Source organism: Neopelma chrysocephalum, unplaced genomic scaffold (genome assembly GCF_003984885.1).
Source record: "Neopelma chrysocephalum unplaced genomic scaffold, ASM398488v2 Primary Assembly neopelma1_182, whole genome shotgun sequence".
NCBI lineage: Eukaryota > Metazoa > Chordata > Aves > Passeriformes > Pipridae > Neopelma > Neopelma chrysocephalum.
In genome coordinates, this window is record NW_020897844.1 from 1014262 (window position 1) to 1022102 (window position 7841).

General features: G+C 48.3%; 1 long non-coding RNA gene across 3 annotated transcripts; it reads left to right on the forward strand.

Annotated features, from left to right (window-relative positions):
- Nucleotides 1-310: 310 nt before the first annotated feature.
- On the forward strand, nucleotides 311-7841 carry LOC113976786. Of its 3 annotated transcripts, none has more exons than XR_003537166.1 (5): nucleotides 311-464; nucleotides 3013-3106; nucleotides 5087-5128; nucleotides 7140-7357; nucleotides 7650-7841. It is a non-coding gene; the product is annotated as an uncharacterized LOC113976786 (long non-coding RNA). The 3 variants fall into 3 exon arrangements; XR_003537167.1 differs by lacking the exons at nucleotides 7140-7357; nucleotides 7650-7841 and adding exons at nucleotides 5415-5549; nucleotides 5608-5867; XR_003537165.1 differs by lacking the exon at nucleotides 7650-7841 and having other exon boundaries at nucleotides 7140-7425.

The window sequence follows — 7841 nt, forward strand, 5'->3', positions numbered from 1 at the left end:
TGCTGCCATCCTTGGGGATGTACTGCCTCCACTAGCTGGTTAATTCTTTCTTAAAAGTCTTTCTTGTAAAAAGATCAATGTCTGTCTCCTTCAACTTGCTCCTAAAATTTTAAACAGAAAGAATTATCCAACAGCACAAATTTAAAAAAGCTATGAACCCCAGCAAGAAGTTGACTGGTGTTCCCTGCGAGGGGCTGTTGCTGCTGAGTGGGATCCTTGCTCCAGAAGGAGAGCTGGAAAAAGTATTATGACCTTCTGCCATGGTGACTGAGGATAGAAACATTCTGAATTCCAAACTGGAGCGGATACAAAGAGCAGCTCCACTTGCAGAGCCTCCTCCAGGGCAGCATTTTCTGTGTGCCCTTGGTCAGGAGAGGAGCAAACCCGAGTTCAGTCTCTCCCCTTCAGCTGCTGCTTTGGGCACAAGAACTGATGCCACAGTGCATTAAAGGCAGTGGAGGAATGTATTGCATTTTGATATTTTCACTAGTTTAGAGTGGTTTGCTGCAGCAGAGAGATTATTAGGAAGCTCCAAGGGGCATAAAGAGATTCAGCTGCACCAGGTCCTGCTGCTACAACAGCAGGGCTATGGCTGTGCTGAGAGCTGGAGGGTGCTGTTGTCATTGCTTGGGGGCTTTTAGGAGGGTTTTGCCACCTTTTTTTTTATTTTGCCATCTTTTTTTTCCCCTGGTTCTGCCAGAGGACTTACTTTTAATGCCTTCTCAACATCCCTTTTAGCAACCCTCGTTGTAGGTGCAGTGACCATCCTTGGTCACAGCATTGTGCTGGAGCCATGTGGGTTTTTGGTTCAGTTTGGTTTTTACATGCTGAAAATGGCCCAGGGAGTACTGGTGGATCCCTCAGTTTGGATGACAGGAATGAAGTAGTCCCTTCAGCTCTTCACAACACGCAGGCTTCTGTTAATGATTAAGTTTCCTGAAGACCTGATTTCATTAGACAGAGTCTCCTCACACTCTGTGCCCATTCTCATTAGCACAGTGATTTTTGAACTCTTTCTAACGACTTCAGGAATGTTCCCATGGTGATGCTGGTCCCCTGGGAACATGAGCAGAAGGCTGCAGGGACCTGATGCTGGTGGTGGGGTCTCCAAATCCCCTCACCCAACAGCCGAGGATGCTGCAGCTCCTTTTCCAGGTGTGGCCAGGGAGCAGGACAGGGCTGGGGGCACTGTTCCCCTCACTAGGTCCCTGGGACTCTGCCTGCCCATCTCCCTCTGTGCTCCTCTGGGTGTGTGAGATGAGTGTTCTATAAAGCTCAGATTCATAATGCAGGCTGAGCGCCTTTGCCTTTGACACAACAAGAGGAAACAGCATCAAGCTGTGCCAGGGGAGGTTTAGATTAGTTACTAGAGAAAATATTTTCATGGAAGGGGTTGTAAAACATTTGAATGGACTGCCCAGGGCAGTGGTGGAGCCACCATCCCTGGAAGTGTTCAAAAACAAGTGAATGTGGCACTTGAGCACATGGTATGGTGGTGATGCTGAATTGATGGTTGGACTTGATGAGCTTAAAGGTCTTTTCCAACCTTAGAAATTCCATGAATCTCTGATTTTATCACATAACCAAACAGTCTGTGCAGGGATGCAGAGCTGTCCCCCCCAGGATGTCCATGGTCAGGGTGGGGACAGTAAATGGTTGAAGACTCAAAGCCCTGTCTGGAATTCCATTGCCCAAAGAGTTACAACCCCCTGGCCTTTCTCAGCTGCTCAAGTCATTCTGTAACCTTCAGCAGCTCTTGCTGCCTCTCTTCTTGGACTTATCTGATCACTGAGTGAAAAGATTTAGTGGAAGAAGTGTCAGGAGCTGCGTGATCATTGCACACACCCCAAAATCTTTCACTCTAAGGGGCTGTGGAAGCTCAAGCTCCACCAGCAGCATCAGGAACCCAAAGCTGACCAAATGTTTTCTCTGCTTTTCTTGCTGTGCTTTGCTTGAGTAATCAGGACAATTCTCTGTTAGGCATGAAATGAAAGTAAATGATTAGAATAAAGATGTGCTGAGCTACTTGACAAGGCTTGAGTACAGGGTACAGAATCTGTGGGTGTTTGGCACAGCCCCAGCACTGCAGATATTTTAGCTCCTGCTTATTTTTGATTCCGTTCAAATATGACTTACCTTAAAAAAAAAAAAATTAACTGCAAAGCATCTGCTGTTACACAACAGATATTCATGATGGAAAAACGGCATGAGAAAGCTCCAGGCATGAGCTGAAGGGCTCCAAGGGTGGCCTGAATTCTTCAGGCTTCAACTCCTTCTGGAGTGCCAGGCAGTCACTGGTTGTGTACTGGGTGGTTTGGTCTGGCACATCACTCCTTTGGAAGGAAGGAACCTCCAGAAAGGCTCCTGAGAGGCACGAGCCATACTGTCACTGCTTCCACTCCCTCACAGCTCTCTGTGGACTTCAGAAGCAGCTGGGATGGGACGCTGAGGAAAGCAGCAGCATTCCCAGAGAGACTTACACATGGAAATCCTTCCTAGGGATAAAGCAGCGGAGCACCCCTAGTGCATCTCTTCCCCAAATTTTCAGGATCCCTGCAAGATGACACAGGGATCAGACCTTGATGGGAGCTCAGGGAGCGTTTGGACAATGCTCTCAGGCACAGGGTGGGATTGTTGGGGTGTCCTGTGCAGGGCCAGGAGTTGGACTGGATGATCCTTGTGGATCCCTTCCAATTCAGGATGTTCTGTGATTCTGTGATTCAGAAAGCAACATTCCATATTTTTTGGCATCCTGAGGGATACATGTACTTCAGGCAAACATTTCTCTCACTCTGCTTCTGGCTAAAATAGTAGTGGAAGGGCCTTAGTGCTGTGACAGAGAGCCCTTCCCATCCTGCCCATCCCAGGATGCGTTTCAGTGCAGATAAGTGGGAGATATTCCTGGATCCTTTGCCAGAAGCACGCAGGGAGTCTGGTGGCAGCAGAAACAATCTGTAGCTCTCCAGGGTTCCTGGTTAAGTTGTAAGTCCGTTTCCAAACGTTGTTTCCCAGCTGCAGGGCCAGGCTGCAGGCATCACATCTGCACCAAGAGGAAGGAATGACTCGGGAGCGTGGGCTGCTGTGAAGTATCCGGGCAGGAATAGAGGTGAGAGGGGCAAGGGTTGGGATAGTGAGTGCTCACAGCCAGCTGGGATGGGTGGAAGTGAAGAAACGCTTCAAAAGGAGCTTTAGCATCAAAGCATCATTTTCCACATTGTAAATTCAGCTCCAGGATGTCCATGGTGTCGCTTGTCCTGAAGATTCAGATTCCCAGGGCAGTGGGCACAGCCCCAAGGCTGCCAGGGCTCAGGGAGCGTTTGGACAACACTCTCAGGAACAGGGTGGGATTGTTGGGGTGGCCTGTGCAGGGCCAGGGGTTGGACTGGATGATCCTTGTGGGTCCCTTCCAACTCAGGAGGTTCTGGGATTCCTGTGCCACATCCCAGGGTGCCAATGTCTGCAGCAGAGGGATCTGTCACTGAACCCCGGGCACCCCCAGCACGATGGCACTGCCAGCAGCACCAGGAGCATGGGGAGGGTGTTTCAGTGCAGCACCAGAGCTGTGGGGAAGGTGCACAAACAGAACAGTGTTAACAGGCCCAGCAAACTGCAGCTTGGTTGTTTTCCTGCCTTTAGGATACACAATTCCGGAAAAAACCCTGGCTTTAAGTGTTCCCAGTGCTGCAGTGGGGTGAGACCCCGAGCTCTGCAGACCCAGAGCTACCTCCTGGTGACAGGGAACTGTCAGATGACAAGTGCAGTGGTGGTGACAGTAGATGCTGAAGAGAACAGTGACAATGATGAGCCTTTTCATGAAAGGAAGGACCCACACCCCTTTCATAATAAGAAAAACTCTTCAGTGTAGCCCACACATGTTTCAGAGGCAGCTGCTTCGCCGATTCACGAGCCAAAATGTTCTATCAGTCCACACCTACTGAGCAATGCCAGTGGTGGGAATTAGGAGAAGGTTACATTTTGGTTCATAGCCCTCCTGAAAAGTGGGATAAACAACGATCTTTATTCCCTTGGGAGGGAAAAAAATAGTGCAAATTCTGCCAGCAGGTTTGTAATGTGAGAGTGCTTTCCATGGTGTATTTTCACAGCTGTCTTATCAGCTTCCTAAAATGAATCAGGGTGGAGCAAACAGTTTAGGAATGTCATGAAAAAAGGGTTTGGAGCTTTGCTGTGGTTCATGATAGTGATGCCCTCTTGGGATAGCACATCAGAGCTGGAAGATCCTCCTGGAGACAGGGATAATGCTTTTAAAATATTCCCACTTCCAATTCAGGAGCTGTTGTGTCTGAACTCTGGATGGAGATATCCCCTTCCCGTTTTATGGTGGTTTGACTTGGAGCTGATTTTGGACAGGGGGTACTTCCCCTTTTCCTGCTGAGATTCTGCAGAAGGTGGTGGTTTCTGTCACTGTCACTCGTGTCTGTGGGAGCTGAGGGATCTCAGAACTCTGTGGACCTGGATGTTCACTGAGATCATCAGCTCTGTCTAAACCAAGCACCAAAGGTCGTGTCTTTTCCCTCCCTGAGGATGGGGGGAGAACCCTGACCCAGTCCAGCAGGTTCAGTGTCATAAACTAAAACCCAGAGAGAGGCAGGAAGCATTTCAGTGCTGTCACCTCACTCTGCTGTGCCTTTTCCCCCTCATCAGCGCTGCTGTTCAGGTAACAACACAACTGCTCAGCCCAGTGCTCTTATGGAGCACTTTGGATTTTGGAGCAGGCAAGAAATAAACCCAAATCTATAGTGATTTGCTGTTCAGGTGGCTCAGGGACGTGCTCTGCTGGAGCAGGATCTGACGTGTTCCTGAGCACGGTGTGGGGTTAATTCAATACACGGGGCTGCTTTAGCAGCTTCACTAAATACCATTTATTCCATCACCACGGAGAGGTACAGTGGATTTGACAGAAACAAATGGAGTGAACCAAAGCTTTTTCCCTTCATAAAAATGACTATGATTAAACTGTGCCCTTTAAAATACAGCCCATTAAATCAACTTCTCAAACTTCTGGCGGGTTTACTCTAAGCAGCCTCACTTATTTTGTTGCCTTTTACGTTATTTATTATTGCTTTAGAACTGGTGTTTTTCTGAGGATTTCCTGAGTCTGGTTGTGGAGGTGAGTGATCTTATCTTCATAGAATATCCTGAGCTGGGAGGGATCCACAAGGATCATCCAGCCCAACTCCTGGCCCTGCACAGGACATCCCAACAATCCCATCCTGTTCCTGAGAGGATCATCCAAACCCTCCTGGAGCTCTGGCAGCCTTGGGGCTGTGCCCACTGCCCTGGGGAGCCTGGTCAGTGCCAACCACCCTCTCGGGGAAGAACCTTTCCCTGAGATCCAACCTGACCCTGCCCTGGCACAGCTCCAGCTGTTCCCTCATGTCTTTTCTCCCTTACAGGTACCTCTTTGTCTGCTGCAAAGAGTTTCAGTGCCCAACCAATGCATGTGCAAAAGAACATCCATGATTTCCCTCAGCTTTATGAGTTAAATGTTTTAATGAGATATTCACGATTATCTGGGAGAAATGTTTAGAGTAATTTTCCAGTGATCTTTAAAGTCCCTTCTGACCCAAATGCTCCCTGTCCTTGCAGGTCTCCATGGATGGTGGCATCTGTCATCACACACAGGCTATTCCAATGCTTAACTATTCCTGCAATTAGAAAATCAGTCCTGATTTCCAATTGGAATCATCCCTATTCAGTTTAAGCCCTTGTCCTGCTCACTGCAGCCACAGAGAACACGACAGTTTCTCCTCTCTCCTCTTGACCTTATACCAACCTGAAGGTGGTTGTCTTTGGGCTAAAGATGTTCCTTCTCTTGGGGAACAAGAGGAGAGGTGGGATTGACAATAAATGACAGAAACATCTTTATTTCTGGTGCTTCAGCCTGGACAGGATTTATTAGTAGCAGTAATTGGAGTAATAAGAGCAGTGAGGGGAGTTTTTTGGGTGCAAATTTGTCTGAACTCTGCAGAAGCAGCAAAAGTTAAAAAACCCCCAACAACTAACAACCAGCAAAGCTTTTCTAATTTTTCCAGCTATAACAGTTGTCCTGCCAGTGAGGCTTGTCCTGCCTGTGCCTCGAGACCATCACAGCAAAGCACAGTCCATATATAGTATCCTTCCAGAACCCCGGAACATAAATTACAAAGGATAATGTGCTGGAATTTTAATTACTGGACGCAGACAAACTGGAAATGCAGTTTCCAGCTGCTCCCAGTGTATCTTTATCTTGATCCAGGACTATAAACATCACATGTAATCCCAAATCCTTACAGTAGCCACTGCACAGAGGCTATAAATAGCTGTGCCAGAGCTGCAGAACATGGTGTAAAGCTTTTCCTACCCCAGTGACCGCTGGTGTGGTGGCTGTTTGCAGCTTCCCAGTGATTGCTGAACTCGGACAGACTGAGCTAAGTTGGTCCTGGCACAACTGAAAGGGGAAATACCGCAAGCTGGTCTAGTGAATATATGAATTCTGGTCTTTTTTTTTCTACAAAGAGCATGTTAATTCTGTGACAGGAGCAGAGCAGAAGGTCTAATTACAAAGATGTTCACAACTGAGGGCTGTTCACCCTCTGATGGGGTTACCCCACTGTGCCAGAGGTGCAGTATTTCAGTCAGAGTGTTACCTGGGTTACATGCAGCCATAAAAGCTCCTGCATTGCCTCTCAAGAGGAAAATCATAGAATGGTTTGGGTTGGAAGGGACATAAAGCTCATCCAGTCCCACCCCCTGCCATGGGCAGGGACACCTTCCACTAGCCCAGGTTGCTCCAAGCCCCGTCCAACCTGGCCTTGGACACTTCCAGGGATCCAGGGGCAGCCACAGCTTCTCTGGGCAACCTGGGCCAGGGCCTCCCCACCCTCCCAGGGAAGGATTTCTTCCCAATATCTAATCCAAATCCACCCCCTTTCATTTTGAAGCCATTTCCCCTTGTCCTATCCCTCCATGCCCTTGTAGGACAAGAGGGAAAGGCTTTAAACTTCAAAGAGGGTAGCATGTGGTGAGACTGGTGTTGTTGCTAAGCTATGATCTGCATAAATGTCCTCTCTTTCAAAACTGCAACTGGAGTTTGACATACAATGATGTTCTTGTAAGAACTGGTGTTTTCTTTTAAACAGCCACGACTGTGCAGTGATTTGTGTGTGTTGGGTCAGTGGATTAAGGACTCTCCACTGCCTGTTTTGGAAAAGGGAACATGAGAAAGCATCAGGCAGTGTTTGAAAAGTCTTAGAGCAGGAGGAAACACTGGCTAGAGAGGAGTTGTGACCATCCTTCTGCAAAGCACCTTCTGCTACCAAACCAACCTCCAACACCCCGTGTAAAACAATTTCACAAGGTCGTTTGTTTTTGCTGAAAATTTCTTGAGGACATGGGACAAGTCCTTCCACTGAGGCCTCTGATCCCACAGAATTAAACCCTCCAGGAGGTCACTAATGTCCTGCTCTGACACACCTTGGCTCATGGTTCATCTCTTGGCCAAAAGCTTTTTAACTCTGTCTGAGACTGTGGCTTTTTCCTCCACTCCCACCTGCTGTGGGGGGAAGTGGGAATGGCTGGGAGCTGTTTCCTGTGCAGGGAGGACTGTTTGGGGTGGGTTTGAGTGTGCTGTGGCCTCTCTGTTTCTACAGAGCCCTCAACACGCACGTTCTCAGGGTCACAGGGAGTTTTGGGTTTGGTTCTACGGATTTCTGAGGAGACACAGCTCTGCAAGCACGAAAAGTTTTGTCTCTGTCATCTCCTACTACTGAAAGAACCAGAACCTGGGTATAAATTCTGAGTTTCCCAAAAAGCAGTTCCTTTCATGGTGCCTGGTCCCTCCA